A 17,831-nucleotide genomic window follows, 5' to 3' on the forward strand; every position below is an offset into this window, starting at 1 on the left:
CTCATTGTGCCTCTTGATGTCCTCGATCACGAAGAGTGCCCTCTCTTCCTAGATTTTCAATTCAATAGATACTCCCTAGTGGAGTTCATGTAGTGCTTGAATGGGAAGCACCCTAAGTTTAGCTCTAGGTTTCTCCCATATGGCGTTGATGCCTGAACCACTATAGTAGGAAATTGCAGTGACCCTCCTAGAATAGGCATTGTGCATACCTCTATTGTTACCACCAACATTGAGAGTAATGTTGGTGTCACACTTGTCATTTCCACACTCTTTTGATTCTCACTCACCTGAACCATGCTCATTTAGATCGTGCTTTCTTGCACTTGTATCTCTCTAAGGCCTTGTTGTACCTATGACAGTACTAAATTGTATTGATCCTCTATGTGTCCCCACATGTCCTTGCTGACAGAGCGCATAATGTCACCAATATCATCTATGTCCCCCTCAGTGAGGACCATCAATTCAATGTTGGAGGTCTTGTTAGACTTCTGCTTCTTTCTTGCACCTCCTGTGGTGGATTTCTTCCTCTTATTTAGTATGAAAGGATACTCAATATCTTCTATCTCCTTCAAAGAGTCTGCTCCACCTTGCTCTGGTTCATCTGTATCCGGCTCCTCTTCGTCTATGTGCTCTAGCTCCTCCGCAATATTCTTCACAAGGTCCATTGTGACCTTCTTGGGGTCTTCCTTCAGCATACCTTTTGTTTTGTTGGTCCCTTCCTGGTCTCCTTCGGCTTCCTTGCCAGGGTCCAGCCACACGCTTTACCAGTTAGAGATAACTGAAAAAATATCCTACTCTGTGACCAAATAGGGGAACTCATACCATATGCCCTTTACACTTTCTTCGCCCGTATGTGTACATTATGGAAATTTGCTTTGAAGTTTGAAACTATGTGATATTGGGAAAATAACACTAGTGATAGTCATGGCTTTTGGATGACCACAGTGCACAGATCCATCTCAAACAACACCCAAAATTTTTTATTCTCTACCACCAAACTTGTATCCTTTGACGCCCACAACAAAGCAGACCTCGCATCTTCACACAAGTCGGGATCAACATTAGGGAACTATGATTTGTCGGGAGTTCTCCAAACTGTCAAAGCAATCAACAACAACAACCACACATAATGGAATGATTTCCCATCTTCCTAGGCCTCATGACAATCATCCAGAAACCCCTGGGAGAGGTATCCTACCCAATTAACCTATACCCCTTGGTTTCACTGTGTAGCCAACTGAATGAATGGGGTTGGTACATCATCTACCCTGCACTTCCTCATAATCTTACTAGTCATAATGGATGTGGAAAAGGTGACAGCCTGATCAGAAATCAAGCTAAAAACATAGCCTTGCAACTTATTGACAATAAGTAAATCTTTCTTCACTTGGTCTGTAAGATTCTTTTCTTGAGACTTGCCAACAAAAGTGTTGGCAGTGTCTTCTCCTACACATGGCAGTGTGGTGATCCTTCTTATCAGCATAACTTCAATTGGGATCCTCTCCCCCATCCATGAAGCTTCGTTGTGCACCAAATTCAATAACTAGTGCACGTATATTGTCTTGATGTTGTGGCGCCCAAAATGAGGCACAATCAACATGTTCAGTAACCCAACGTGCTAAATCCCAACCACCCATATCATCGGTTCTACTCATGTTACACCAGCCTCATCATAATATACCATCTTCAAGTATTTTCTTGGCTCAAAATGAGGGAATTTGGCCCTATCCGCCAAATCCAAATCCTCCATGTGCAGTTGTGGTACCTGCGCTAGCAACACTCCTTCAAAGGGAACATCTTCGGGTGGCAAAGTAGTAAAAATGGAAAATTTCACTACAGCAGGGTCCTTGGTCACGTTGGCAGTCAGCTTTCTTGGCAGCATATATGGAGGTAACCACGAAATTGGTTCCATTTGTTGCTTCTTTTTCTCTTTTTCCATCTTCTCCTTGCTCCGTTGCTCAGCAGTCACCTTCCTAGGTGACTGTCTTACCCATGGCTTCCACGGTTTCTTATGCTTCTTCATTGTTGTTGCTTCTATTGGTTCTACCGATGTTGTTGTCACTCCTACGACTGTGGGCTTTGGTATTTGTGATCTAGCAGTTGTGGTGTACATAGGAGGAGTAGCAGTCATGATGCATGTTAATCCTTGTGCCAAAAATTCCAAGTAGACATCCTGCCAATCCTCACCAGACATGCAACACTTCTCTTGGCTCGAACTTAGGTGCAAAAGCTCACAATATTTCTTCAACAGGAAAAGTGTAGGAATCTAGAGTGGGAGGCCATATTATAGAAAATTTCAAATTTGAATGCCTTGAATCTCTTTAGATCCTCCCCATAAATGTGAATTTGGTGGCAGATTTTCATAGATAGGCTTCTTAAATGCACTTCCCCCACTCCCTCTAACGGAAAAATCATGGTCAAATCAACCGTAGCTTTTCCAACGTTCACATTTTTGGTAGAATGTGTGGGATCCTCCCTTATGGTGCAACTACATTGTTGCAACTTTCTCCACCTGTGCCATCTCCCTAAACATCGTACAACCCTCCTTCTTTGACAAAACCATTGCTCAACAAAGTAGTTTATAGTCATGTGCTTTCTTTCAGTTGCCTGAAGCACTAAGACTTTCATGTTGTCATATAGTCATTGCAGCCTTGTAGGGGTGGTATCATCCCTATATACATTCAATATTCTTCCATTAATTCTACTAGGAAACAACTCCCCATTTAGATTTGTGAGTTGAACTACGCCACCATCTGAAATATCCTGGATCACATAGGGTCCCAGCCAATGCATCTGAAACATCCCTGGAAACTTTGTGAAATTTTTGTCATACATCGAGATTAAATCTCCATTCTTAAAAGTGCACTACTTAATGTGGTGATCATGCCACACCGTTTCCCTAGCTTTCTACACATGTTGATGAAAACTAGCCAAAAAGTGATCCTCCTCCAGTGCAAGCAGCTCTGCTAAAGATTTCTCCATGAAGTCACAATCAACCATCTTAGTTTTTGTTGCAATCCTTAAGTTGGGCACTATATACTCCATTGGCATCATACCTTCTTGTCCATATACTAGTCTAAATGGTGTTTTCCATTTCAATTTCTTACAAGTCATCCTATATGACCAGAGAACCACTGGTATGCGCACATCCTGTTAGGGTCCTATATTTCACATTTGAAAAGTGTAAATAATTTTTCATGTTTGAAATTTATTTCCATATATATATATATATATATATATATATAATGAAAATTAAAAATAAATTGTAGGGGACCAAAAAATTGAATAAAGAAAGAAAATAAAAACAAAAAGAGAAAAAAAATATGAAAATGCCCCCTAGATGAGCAAGTCTAAATGTCACAAAGAAAAATCAAAATTACATGAAATAATACTGTAGGAATTTTTGTAAATAAAGTGTGGAGCTTGTTTAAATGCCACATTGTAAATAGGAAAATTAGAAGCAGTTGGTCTAATCACATTGTTTAAATGTGATTAGGCTAAAAATAAATTTTACTAGGTAAATGAATAAATCAATCACACAATTTAATCATGATTGAGCTAGATTAGTGGATTTAATCACACCATTCAATTGTGGTTAACTGACAAAGAAAAAAATAATCAAAAACCTTAGAAAAATGAATAAAAGGGGCTTGCAAAATCAAATGTGTGCTAGATTTGATTAATTTGGTTTAGATTAGTTAATTTGATTTGAAATAAATTAATCATGTGGTTCAACATGATTAATTATTTGTAATAGTATATATTGTTTCAAATTTTTAATAAATTTGGAAGGCGAAAAATATGTTTTGTCGGCATGTCATTATCAATGGCGCAAGAGTCAATGGTGGAAATATTCCTCGCCCGAATCAATGGCGTTGGAGTGCTTCCCCCCCGAGATCAATCCCACTTTACCCATGGTGGGTGGGGGGGGGGGGGGGGGGGGGGGGGGGGGGGGGGCGGCGGTATTAAAAGCTCCATTACGTGTCACCCTCACCATGCTTCACACCACCCCTTCCATTTTCACTCATCGCGCCCCCCCCCCCCCCCCCCCCCCCAAGAAACGTCATCCAACATTGACCACCTACTCTTGCACCTATGATCACTCTCCACCTTAGCTGACCTTCCCTCCACTCGTCATATCCTAACTCACAACTGCAGACCCCACTCCCCCAAACTTCCATCCATTGAAATTTTTCAAATATAATTTACCACTCCCAATCAAAACCTGCTATTTGGAACTTCCTTGACTACATCAGCAAACTGTTATGCCAATTAAATCTCTCTCGCTCTCGTTTCAATAGACCCGCTCCAAGTAATGGTAAAAATAAACGGTAACTTTAAAATACCTTATTAATCATCGCTAAGCCACAAATTCCTTTCTTTCATTGTTTTTCATGACATGTTCAAATTTTCAATCCTCCACGTTGTCGCAGTAACCAGAAAATTGCCTAGTAATAGTAATCCAATCACTATCAGAGACCCCACTTTGGCATTCTACAATCAGTTTCCTATTCCAGGTAATCCTAATGTCATCGTCCCTCTGTGCTTGCCTTTCAAAAATTGATAACACCTCCTAAAAGTAGAACCCCTAGTCTATCTACAATATAAAATTATTGAGACAAATTGTGAATTCGACTTGCTCAAACTTCATTGTTGGTTGAAGCAGAAATTCTTACACCAGTGATGAATTAAATCTATGGGAGTCTACCCTCCCCAAATTCATTTTCCCATAAACCCATCATTTCCTTGAGTGGGTATCTTGGTGTCAAGTGAGATATGTACCCTCCCAAAGAGAAATTATGAGCCGCAATGGTGAAATTATGATCACCATCACATCCAAAGCCATATCTCAAATGGTCCAAGTAATAATTCTAGAGTCTTCCAAGCCACTGTTAGTAGACTCTCTCAAAAAGTTCTACAAGAATTTAACCTTCCCACAGAGAGCTACGATATTTGAAATCTTTCTTCCCGAAGATGCCCAATTACCTAAAACAAACCCTCCATTTTCCTCTCCTATGTTCCCTGAGGTAACCAAGAAAATAATCAACATCATCTCGTCCCTACTTGGTTATCACTTTGATCAGTGGGATGATGAGGCCATTGCTGGCTTCTTGTCAATTTTTACCACTTGTGAGAAACGTGTTATTTTTAATTACAGTGAATTTATTGTAGATGCAATGCATGATCAATTCATGAAGTTTCCTACAAAGGAAACTTTCAAATATTCTAGTGTTTTAGTTTACATGTTTATTTATCATCAAGTAGACAGGTTTCCCTTTACCTTGCGGAAGATGGATAAGCAGGGTAATGCTCAATCAGTCATACATTAGACCTCTCTGGTTAAGAAAAAGCTCCAGATAGTTTACTTTCACACACAATGTTGACCAGTTCTTGTACACAATTATTTGTCCACTACATAGTGATTTGGAGCCTAGGATAGGAGCAGATATTCAAAAGGTTTTGCATCTTAGTGACCAGGTGAAGACACATGACTAGTATTTATATCAGAACTACATCGAAATCAGAGTCTATGGGTATGAATTTCCACACTATAAGTTGCCAAAATTTGTTCCCATGACATTGTTCTCATTATATTACATCATACAAATGATACATATGTATGACTTACATTTTGGGGCAGCTAAGAAGAAGGCCAGTTTAAAATCAAAGCACAGGTTGGACCTTTTGTGTGCAATACCAGAACAACTGGTAAAGAAGTTGATTTGTTGTTGAAGCAATTAAATTTCAAGTTGAGATTTACTTTTTCTTCAGACCCTTTTGGTTTAATTTCAAACCTAAGGGTGGAGAAAGATACTACTCCCTACACACATACTCCTCAGCTAAATATCAAGAAATACATGAATGAAGATCAATGGGAGGATAACACCTTGTAAAAAGTTGAGGAGCAGATTTTGTTTACGACCACCTCATAGACACCAGTCCCTCAGGAGAAGCATGATAAAAGGCCCAGAGAAGAAGATTCTTCTACAGTGATAGAAATTGAAGCCAAGAAGTTCTTAATCTATACAAAGAACCCTAAAAATAATCCATCACCAGTTTTTATGCAAGATGAAGAAGGACAGACTACTATAGTCATGATAGGTAAACATGTTTAAACAACATGAAAAGATATTTCTATAGGTACAAGGAAAGATGACATCTTAACAGGATCACTGTTGACTTGTCTCAACACATTGTTGAGCCTAATGTTTTTGCAAAATACAAGGCAATCAAATAGGGGAATGAGATTCTAATAGCCACAACCTACACACAATTTTCGAAGAAGACAACCACATCACACCACAAGCTCCTTTCAGCATTTGACATGAAAAGGGAAAAATGCAAATTGCATTCCTTGAAGCTAAAGTGCCAGCCTCAAGGACACCAACAGATTATAAAGAATTTGTGTTTAGTTTTGATACACAGCAAATTCATCCAATAGATCAAATGGACATGCACAAACAAACTAGTGAAATTTTGCATTCTATAGTAACTAATGATGCCATGTCCACTTCTAGATTGCAGGTATCATTAAACAACACACAGTCATAGCTAAAGTTGGAAAGGATTTCATCCTTAGCCAAGGGTACCAAGATCAAGTTAATGGAACACTTGGTGATCAAACTAGGATATAATCCCAAAGAAGTAAAGGCAACAGAAGAGCTTGTGAAAAGAAAGGATATTGATATATCAACATTAAGGAAGCAACTAAAATTGCCTACCATAGAAGATCCACAGGCTAAGGAAGTCGGAGAGATGGAAAATAAGAAAGAGGATATGTTTTGAATAGTGATTGAACAAAACAGCCAAATCGGGACATGGAAGTAGAAATGGAGAAACTGCCCAAAGAAAAAGAGCAGGCATCACAGTTGGCTATAGTTCCACTTACAATAGTCCCAATTTTAGTGACCACAACCCCAGGAGAATCTACATCAACTTCAGCACCAGCACAAACATCGTCTTCTGCATGTGAACTTGTTAAATCCATGGACGATATGTCCATTCAGGAACGCGAAATTGCTAAGTTAAAAGCTCAGCTCAAGACACTATTAGAACATAAATTAAAAATTGATCATTTTTATGTGGTAGAGTTGCAAAAAACCCATTAGATTAACCTAAAAATTGAGTAGTTGCAGAGTGAATCAGTTATGACTCACACTTTGACCCAAGCTAAAGAAAACATATGGATAGAAATCATTGAAACCATCACAGGAATATGGCCTTCCATACAGATTATATTCTAGAAACAATAATTAATATAGAGGTATAAAGACGTAATAAGGAAAATCATAATAGACTTAGGACAAAAGCCTGGGGAAGCAACAACACTTATCAAAATCTTGAATTCCCAAAACAGAGAAGAATTAGAGCAGATGGGAATTCAAGACAAGAAAGAGACTAGTCTAGAAGTGAAGAGGATGGGCACCAAAAGAAACCTTATGTTATAGCTGGACAATAAATGTAAAGACCTAGAAACCAGCATGCAGAGATTTCATAAGAAGATGCAGGTAGTGAACAGGAAAGGTCTACTAGGACTGATTGGCATGGGAGATAAACTCATGAGCTTGAAAAAGTACCAGGATAAACTATGTACTATTTCCCAAGACAAGTCAAGATTTGAAGGTATAGAGGGGCATATAACATGGAAATAATTCATGGAGGCCTTATATTTCCACTTGTTCATGAGTCATGAGCTCAAAAATTTGTTCATCATCAAACCAACTTTCTAGAAGTACATAGATGTGGATGAGACCTATAGAAAATTAATTAAATTTTGAATCCCAAGTGAAGACAGATGGGACAAGTTGTGTGACTTACTTGAGTAACTTTTATCTTCGACAACAAAGTGAACAATGCAGAAAATTTGGAGGCTTAGTCATCAATAGTCATCCTCAATAATAGGGCTAGCAGTTCTAGCAGTTCAAAAATTCATAAATTTGTGTACTAGTTTTGTAATCAGTTTTTAGATATTATTAGGATTCTATATTAATCTCTAGAATCAATATATTCTATAATATATTCGATTAGTACTTCATAATTAGAAGTATGAAGGGTTGGGACTTGTTTGAATAAAATGACTTGTATTGTAAAGCAACTCACAAAGCCACCATTGAACAGATTTCAGTAATATAGTGCAATCATTACAGGATTCTTGTGTCATTTTTATTGGTGAAGTGCATCTCTCCTTGTCAATTTCTTTTCTTTTTATTATCATATGCAATTCTAGAATCTGAATTATTCTAAGAAGATAAATGTTGGGTCAATTTATTGAGTAAATCAACACAAGTATTTAATTATCAATCCGAGTTTGTAGAAATTAGAAGCATGTCCAAAGTATATGGATTGCAATGGTAGTAAATGTTAGAAGACGAATTATGGAAACTGAAGGAAATACATATTACAAATATAATTAGAAATAAAATCTAACTAAACAATTTATAATTCAATATGTAATAAGAAGTAGAAGTGGCTCCTAACTTAGGAGAACTAGATTGACCTTCTCCACAATACTACTTCATGAATAGAAATTAAAATCACTAATGATCAATAGCCTATGATGCATAAAAGAATAAAGGAAGAGGCTTCTAACTAAGGAGATGCATGTTATCCTTCTTTATAAGTTTATTCACCATTACACTGTTGTATGAAAACTGGAAATTCAAAAAATAACTCAAGGAAGATGAATTCTAGTTACTACTCTTGATAAAATAGAAGGAGAGATTAACTTAAGCATTGATTTAACCCTTCATATACAGATTAGAATTTAAACTGAGATTCATCATCAAACATAATAAAACATCATACATCTAAATAACTAAAATAAACATAAAGCAGACTAGTTTATGAAATTGCGGCTTAATTAACTAGAAAGTGCACTTAGCTGGGTATGGGGGCCCTCCACCCTTGCCTTGCATACTTGAAGAAATCTCAGCTATAGCAACTTCAGTAAATCAACCAAGCATGAACAGAAAATTGAAATGAAATAGGTTCTTCAATTAATTTTCAATCTTCAAAGAGTCTCAAAATTAGATTACATAAATTCTACATGCTTAAGCCTTCAATAGTCTTGGCTTTAATAAAGAAATAATAAACAAAATTGGCTAAAATGTATCTAACAGCCTTATCTATCCTAATCCCATCTATCCTGGTTGAATCCACACATTCATTTACACAAAATTTGGAAAAATCCCAAAAATCACTTATTTTGGCCTATTTCCTAGGGATTTTCTCGATAGCAGGTTATGTTTGACCAGAGTTGACCAAGCATGTTTTAGCTCATTTTGAGCAAACCAATAGGTACATGTCCATTCTTAGTTCCCAATATTTCCAAATTCATGCTCATATCATGCCCAAGTGTCCTACAAGTATGACTTCAATGGAGCAATTACGGGAATTTTCAATTCTGTCCAAAAATACCCTTAAAACCCATTTTTTGCAAAAATATCTAAAAATTGGAAAACATAATTTATTTTCCTGGATATGCATAATAAGGTCAAAATAGGTCATATGTGGATGGTATAAAGTGAAAAATGATGGAAATAATGTGGATTTTAATAAGTGAAATTTGATCAAAACCAAGGGCCAACAATAAAGAAGATAATTTTTTTGAACCACTCTGTCTCTGGCTTAAGAATAATTTTTATGTTTTCCACTGAATATTAAAATTAGAATCCTTAACTACTATGTTTTCTAATTGGATCTCTAAATATTTTCCTCTCTTGCGCACCATAGATCTTGAAGGATTCAGTGAATTTGCTTAACCTTCCTTGTAAGTTTACCCTGCAAACTTTGCATTTCATCACCTTAAACCTGTGACTCCATTTTCCCAATGGAATTTCTTCCTAGTTTCAACCCAACAACACAAAAAACCCAAACCTGAATATAATAGCTAGCCTAATACCTTCAATCAAGAAAAGCTAAATCATAAAGAGAGATCCCTCTCTGAAACTAGAAGGGCTATATTCTCAGTATCCAAAGTGGTTTTGTGGTTACCTTGGTGATTTTTTCTGCAACCTTAAAAAAATTATGGAGTGATAACATCTTGGCAACCATACTGAGGAGCATGAAAATACCTTGGTTTGAAATTTTATTTCCCTGGTTAAAAAACTTTATTTCAAGAACATTTAATATTTATATTTCAGAAATAAATGTTATGAGGTTGTAAAATGTGTGCATAGTTGATATTGTGTGTTTAATACTATAGAGATCTAGCTCCTAAATTAATTCATATTAGAGCTCATCCATATCTGAATCCTCCCAATATCCTAGATAATCCTGAGAAATTGATAAGGAATAAAAGCTTGACCAAAAGTCAAGGGAGTAACAGTCCTCTACCAAGAACCAATTATTTTCCAGAGAGATTTGTTACCATTGAAAACATTCAATTTAATCTACCCTTTAAACTCAGTTTATTTAGATCCAAATCTGAAAGCTTTGTAGCTGAAACTGTCATTGATGAGTCGATGTTAAAACCACACATATCTGAACATTAGTCTGTAGACCAGGATTTTGACAAAAAAACTCTCAAGTAGTTTGAAAAGTTAGAAGACCTAGTGACAAACCTAGACCAACCTATCCATAAAGCTTGCATCTAGGAATCACTTGAAATTTCATCCCTATCAAAGTTTGTTTCCTCTCCCATCACACAACCTTTACATCTTATTTCCACTATGTCCACCTTTTCAACAATTTCCACTACCTCCCCATCAACATCACAAACTATAATTCAAACTATTTTAATCCCTTCCACATCTACACATCTTATAGGTTCATCTATTTTTGATCTCAAAATGGCACACTTAGGCTTCTTGTCTAACTTACAAGAACCTCTCCCACTTCCAAAGATCTAAATATTCCCAAGTCTTATTGATTAACCAATGCAGAACTAAGAAATGCTTGAAAATAGAGGTGTATGGTGGTGTTTGTTTTTAACTGATTACATGCTTTAATTTCTATTGTTGTGTTGTAAGTTGATGTGCTTAAAGTGATATATAAATGCATATAACAGTAAATAGAATAGCAGAGATAATGCAGCAATAAAACACACACAGAAACAAAAATTTAATTAGGAGTTCACCCACAACTCTTGGTCTACATCTCCGTGAGCTCTAGTCAACTCAACTAGGCTTTCTGGGATTATGGTGTAAGTCCTTACAAGCTCTTGGCTCAACTCCTACTACTTTACATAGAAAGAGTGGGTTCAGACACCATGTTATTCCCTGGATCTTGAAGCTCTGGCTCTCGGCTCTAGCTCTTGGCTTTGGCTCTTGGCTCTTGGTTCTGGCTCTTAGCTTTGACTCAAGCTCTTTGGCTTTGGCTCTGGCTCTAGCTCTTTGGCTCTGACTTCTTTCTGCCCTCTATTAGTTTACAGCTCTCTTGTCTTTTCACTTGGCTTCCAAGTGAATCCCTTGGCTGCTCTTTTGCTTCTGCGCTGCCTCTTTTGCCTTAGCTTCCTACTTACGCTTCACTTTTATCAACACAACCCAACAACAACAACCCCCGTTGTTCCTCACATTCATGGCTATTAAGCCAAATTGGTACTACCTATTCATTTTCCCTTTTCGGCTCTCTGTCTTCTTGTTTTGTCCACTCAAATCCATTCCCTGAGCATTAGAAATCATTGCTAAATGCCCTCAGGGATGGATGCCACCTATTTTGTAACGAATGAGTGCATCGAGCTTGTGAAATCCCTGAAACAGCCGCTTTCTATTAACGTAGAGAAATGTATTAAAAATTGTGAAAATCCACCAAAACACAGTCTTTTCGGACTTCAAAAGTCCTTAAATCCAGTCTATACTCCTATCGGCTCTGCCCACAAGTCGCCATTGCAAGTCGCAAATGGCTTGTCCCTTTGTATTTTAGAAATACATTAAGATATCGTAAAATATCGTAGCAATGGCTTTATATCGAATTTGAACTATTTATGGAATATCATTTTAAAGTGTTATAAGGTCCAGCGATTGGATCGCATATGTGTGAGTGTGTGTGTATGTGTGTGTGTGTGTATGGCTGCTCCTCTGTGATGTGTCGATGTGATATTACGATGTGACTTGTCCCAATCGCACATACCCCGGCCGTTTAATGTGTGCTCCAATGTAACCACCAATTGCGATATCGCGATCGCACTAACCATATAACATGTTCTAATATTCGCCAACTGCCACTGCTGATTGCGATTGCCGATCCGATCTAGATCCTTGATCGCGGAGATCTGACGGCTCCTGTTCACTGTCCCTTTGACCTCTGATGGGCTCTATTTTCATTGTTTCGTCTATGTTTTCGCCTCCCAATAGTGTTTTTCCGCCTTTTGGAAGGTTCCCCTTATGCGATGGTTTTGATCCTTTAAGCATTTTAGCAAACTTATAGGGTTTTTAGGATCCCTTTTTAGGGGATTTTTCTCCTTTTTCCAAAGGATAGAGGCAGTTTCATTTTATGGTAACTTTTGCATCCTAAGTTAGTTTTTGCCTGTTCAAGTTGCAATAAATTCAGAATGAGACAGTCTTTGCTATGGGGCTAATCCCAGGAACTTCCTTGGACTTTCATTTTCCTCAGGGAGGAAAACTTAGAATTAAGAGTCTATCCAAAATCCATTTTGGATTATACCTTCCCACTAAAATAACTTTTGGTCTCCAAAATATTGATATACTGATATGAACAATAAATGAGAGTGACTCACCCTCTTCTTTCAGCCTCCCTACACTTTCCTTTACATAGTGCCTCTAAACCAAAGTTTCTGACCACTTCCCTTCTTGGATGGGCTGGTCTTCTTGGGAAGAACTATCTTCCTCCTTGCCTTCCTACAGAACTTCTACTGAAATGGTCATGGAAGGTGGTTTGAACTTCTTTTCCTTGATAATTGATCTAAGGTGGCTCAAAAAAATGTGAAGTACATCTGCTCCACAAGACTTTCATTTGTACCTATTTGAGAAGCTGCCAACAACATCTGTTAACAACAACAGGCATATAGACAACAACTAGATGGACTAAATTCCTGCTTCAACAAAGAAACAAATTTCACATATTGTGAACACCTCCATGTCTTACATCTGCATACAAATGATGGACTAAGTAACAAGCCCACAAAACATGCCTTTAAACAAATGACCCTTCAAGTCAAGCATGTAGAAAAGACCATTAGGACTCTTTTCAAAAGATGAAATCCTTCATCATTATCTCCATTTGGAGACCAAGTTAAATTCTCCCAAGTCAACATGGCATCACATGCATGTCAAGGCAATCAACCCTGAAAGTTAATTACACATACATGTTCAAAAAAAAGGAAATCATCAACATCCTTATGTTCATGCATCTCATGCTCATGCATGCATTTCATCCTTCAACTTTCACTTAAGCACACTGAACTTTCGAAGCTGAAATGAAATATAATGTAGATGCATCAATAGACATGCAATATCAATCGGATAAGAACTCTAACCATTCCTTACCAATCCCTTCAAAGGTACTACCTCTGTCTGCACATCAGCATCAACATGTGAATCATCCTAAGACACATCATTCATGGAATCTTCCTTTCCATTTCTGCCATCTTCTCTTTCGACTTTCTTCAGCTTTTGTGGAAGCATTGCTGGAATCATTGTCCAGCATTTTACCGGAAGATGTCCTTGCTTATGGCAGTAAGTGCATTACATGTGCATCCTCTTGACAGCATGATTTTTCTTGTCCAATGGACCTTTGGCTTCTTTCTTCTTTTCCTTCAAAAGTTTCCTGTATGTGGTCATTCTCTTCCAACATCTAGAAACATGATGGTTATCCAAACCACAAAAGGAACATGCAATTCTTTTCCCACACATATGTGGAAATTTACCATGCTTTGCAAAATAAAAAGGAAAACGTTTAGAACCAGATTTATACCTTTCTCTTTCACCTTTATTGCCTTCATGAGGAGGTGAATCAAATGAAGAAATGGCTCCATTTGGAACACCATCATTCTCTTCAAGGCTGTTGGAGTCTCCCCAACTCTCTAGTTCAAGTGTGTGCTTCTGAACACCTACATGCTGCAAATGATGTTTCAAACTATTGCATTCTTCCTTAATACAATCTTCACACTCTGTAATGCAACTCCTTCTTGCAGTTGTTTCAATGGCCTTCATGGCAACTTTGGAACTTTATCCATGATCTTTTCCATAGCCAAGACCCAAATACTTAGGCCTTTCCTCAATCAGTATTGGCTCAACAATACCTTGTGCATGTCTACCCAAGCCTTTTCCTTCATATCCCATCTTGGACATTAGCTTGGAACCTATGCCTCTAGTGTGTTTTTCAAAAGAACCAATAGAAGCATCCTTAGAGGAATTTGAAGACAAACTGGAATGGTTTACCTCTTCTTCAAGCTGAAACATGACTAAGGCTTCTTGGGCAACAAAGAGCTATGTCTCCAACTCATGCATCCCTTTCAGGTTCATATTTGCAATATGAAGTTGCCTCTCCATTTCGTCCAATTTTTCAGCAAGCAACTGCTTCTCTTCCTTCATGGAATTCAGCTACTTTCTAAGCATCCTACTCTTCCTTCCATCAGGCTCATAAATTTCTCTCACCACATCCATCAAGGTGGATAATTATTGCTTCATGTCTTCATCAAAGAATGTTGTGAAGAGAGCAGAATTTGAGGACCCACTTGTAGAAGTTATCATTATGCCAATGAACCAAAAAAACTTCAACAAGATAAATAAGGAGCTTATTTAAGCAAACTCTTGCAACAAACCTATTGTGTTTTAGGGATTTCCTTAAGGTCCTTGGGATAGAAGAATGCATTTAGCCCTTCTTCCTATTTTTCCTTCCTGGACTAAGCTATCAGTAGCTTTCCCTTTACCTCTGCAAACTCAGAAAATAGTCAGTCTGCGACAAGCATACAATCAGCCTCTTGTTGTTTAAACACCTTTCATATGAGAAGTATTTACTTTATCAATCAAGCATTCTGATATAACCTTCTTAAAGGTGTGGTTAACCAAACTTAGGCTTTGATACCACTTGATCTGAAAATGGGGCACTTAGGCTTCTTTTCTAACTTACAAGAACCTCTTCCACTTCCAAAGATTTCAATATTCCCAAGCCTTATTGATTAACCAATGTGGAATTATGAAATGCTTGAAAATAGAGGTGTATGCTAGTATTTGTTTTTAACTGATTACATGATTTAATTTCTGTTGTTGTGCTATAAGTTGATGTGCTTAAACTGATATATAAATGCATATAACAGTAAATAAAACAGTAGAGACAATGCAGCAATAAAACACACACAGAAACAACAATTTAATTAGGAGCTCACCCACAACTCTTGGGCTACATCTTCGTGAGCTATAGTCAACTCAACTAGGCTCTCTGGGATTATGGTGTAAGTCCTTTTTACAAGCTCTTGGCTCAACTCCTACTCTTTACACAGAAATAATGGGTTCAGACACCATGTTATTCTCTGGCTCTTAAAGCTCTAGCTCTTGGCTCTGGCTCTTGGCTCTAGCTCTCGGCTCTTGGTTCTGGCTCTTTGCTCTGACTCTGGGTCTTTAGTTCTGGCTTTAGCTCTTCAGCTCTGGCTTCTTTCTTCCCTCTATCATTTTACAGCTCTCTTGGCTTTTCACTTAGCTTCCAAGTGACTCCCTTGGCTACTCTTTTACTTCTGCACTGCCTCTTTTGCCTTAGCTTCCTGCTTTGGCTTCACTTTCAGCAACACAACCCAACAGCAACCTCAGCAACCAATAACAACAACCCCCGTTGTTCCTGACATTCATGGATTTTAAGCCAAATCGGTGCTGCCTGTTCATTTTCCCTTTTGGGCTCTCTGTCTTCCTGCTTTGTCCACTCAAATCCCTTCCCTGAGCATTAGCAATCATTGCTAAACACCCTCAGGGATGGATGCCACCTATTCTGTAACAGATGAGTGCATCGGGCTTGTGAAATCCCTTAAATGACCACTTTCTATTAACGCAGAGAAATGTATTAAAAACTATGAAAATCTGCCAAAACACAATCTTTTCGGACTTCAAAAGTCCTTAAATCCGGTCTATAGTCCTATCGTTTCCACCCACAAGTCACTGTTGCAAGTCGCAAAAGGCCTATCCATTTATATTTTAGAAATACATTAAAATATCGCAAAATCTTGTAGCAACGACTTTATATCGGATTTGAAATTTTTATGGAATATCATTTTAAAGTGGTATCGGGCCTGGCGATCGGATCACACACACACACACACACACACACACACACATATATATATAGATATATATATATATAGATATATGTGTGTGTGTGTGTATGACCACTCCTTTGTGATGCTCCGATGCAATATTGCGATGCGACTTGTCACAATCGCACATTTCACATACCCCAACTGTTTAATGTGTGCTCCATTGTAACTGCCGATTACGATATCGCAATTGCACTAACCATATAACATGTTCCGATATTTGCCGACTACCACCACCGATTGCGATTGCCGATCAGATATGGACCATTGATTGGCCAAATCCGACGGCTCCTATTCACTATCCCTTTGACCTCCGATAGGCTTGATTTTCATTGTTTTCTCTATGTTTTCACCTCCCGATAGTGTTTTCCCGCCTTTTGAAAGGTTCCCATTATGTGATGGTTTTGATCTTTTAAGCATTTTAGTAGACTTAGAGGGTTTTTAGGATCCCTTTTTAGGTGATTTTGCTCCTTTTTTTAAAGGATAAAGGCAGTTTCATTTTATGATAACTTTGGCATCCTAAGTTAGTTTTTGCCCATTCAAGTTGCAGTAGATTCAAAATGAGACGGTCTCTATTATGGGGCTAATCCCAGGAACTTTCTTGGACTTTCATTTTCCTCAAGGAGGAACACTTAGACTTAGGAGTCTATCCAAATCCCATTTTGGATCAGTTTTTCATCCCCATATACTAGTCATGGCAGCTTGATATGCTCCCTTAGTTTTACCTGCCCAATTATGTAACATGCCTCAAGACTATCAAAGTAGGATTCCTTAATTTTATGGTATTGGGCCCATCACTACACAACAACATGTAGACAAAATGAATGACTACCTTGATCTTCAGGAGGTTGATGAAGAAGATGGAAGATGAGGCTTTTTTCCCAAAGCCTTAATCGAGAGGTAATAAAATGGTTTAAATATTTACCAGCAGCTACCATAAATGACCTTATTGCATTTCATTAATATTTTCTCAATAGATGGGAAACTGTAAAGGATCCCCTCCAGATTTTAAATGAATACAAAAATCTAAAGAGAGACCCCAATGAAACTGTTGAAGAATACTGTGATAGGTTTAATTGAGTCTATAATTCCATTCCAGCTTCTATAAATCTCCCACCAAGGTTATCCCTCATTCATTTCCCTGAAGTATTTGATGTTGAAATGGCCTACCAATTAAGAGAAAGAGACCCTACCACACTTGAAGAAATGCATAGTAACATCGTCAAAGTAGAGGCTAATTTACTAACAAAAAAATCCAAGCTTAAAACTGAAAGAAGGGTAACCATTAAGGACGAACCTTCCTCCTCTCCATCAAACTTAAAACTAGACAACCTAGTCAAAACCATGGAAATAATGATGGAGAGGATGATAGTGGTTGATAGAACCCCTCCTATGGATAACCAAGGAAATTCTCAAAATAGAAATTAGAATCTCAAGAGAAATCCACCTTTGATAAAACAAAGGGAATAGAGGGGCCCTAATGATCAGCAACTTAGGCCTCCTTTCTAGGAAAACTATGTTGAAGAAGAAGTGGAACTAGAAGAATATTTAGAGGAAAACCAAATTAATTTGTTTGGGGAGACAGAAATTGATCATATCTTTTTTACCAAAGAAGAGCAAGATCAATTTC

This window comes from Pinus tabuliformis, chromosome X (genome assembly GCF_031772625.1).
Source record: "Pinus tabuliformis cultivar Carrire ecotype Pingquan chromosome X, CPIR1, whole genome shotgun sequence".
NCBI classification, from domain to species: domain Eukaryota; kingdom Viridiplantae; phylum Streptophyta; class Pinopsida; order Pinales; family Pinaceae; genus Pinus; species Pinus tabuliformis.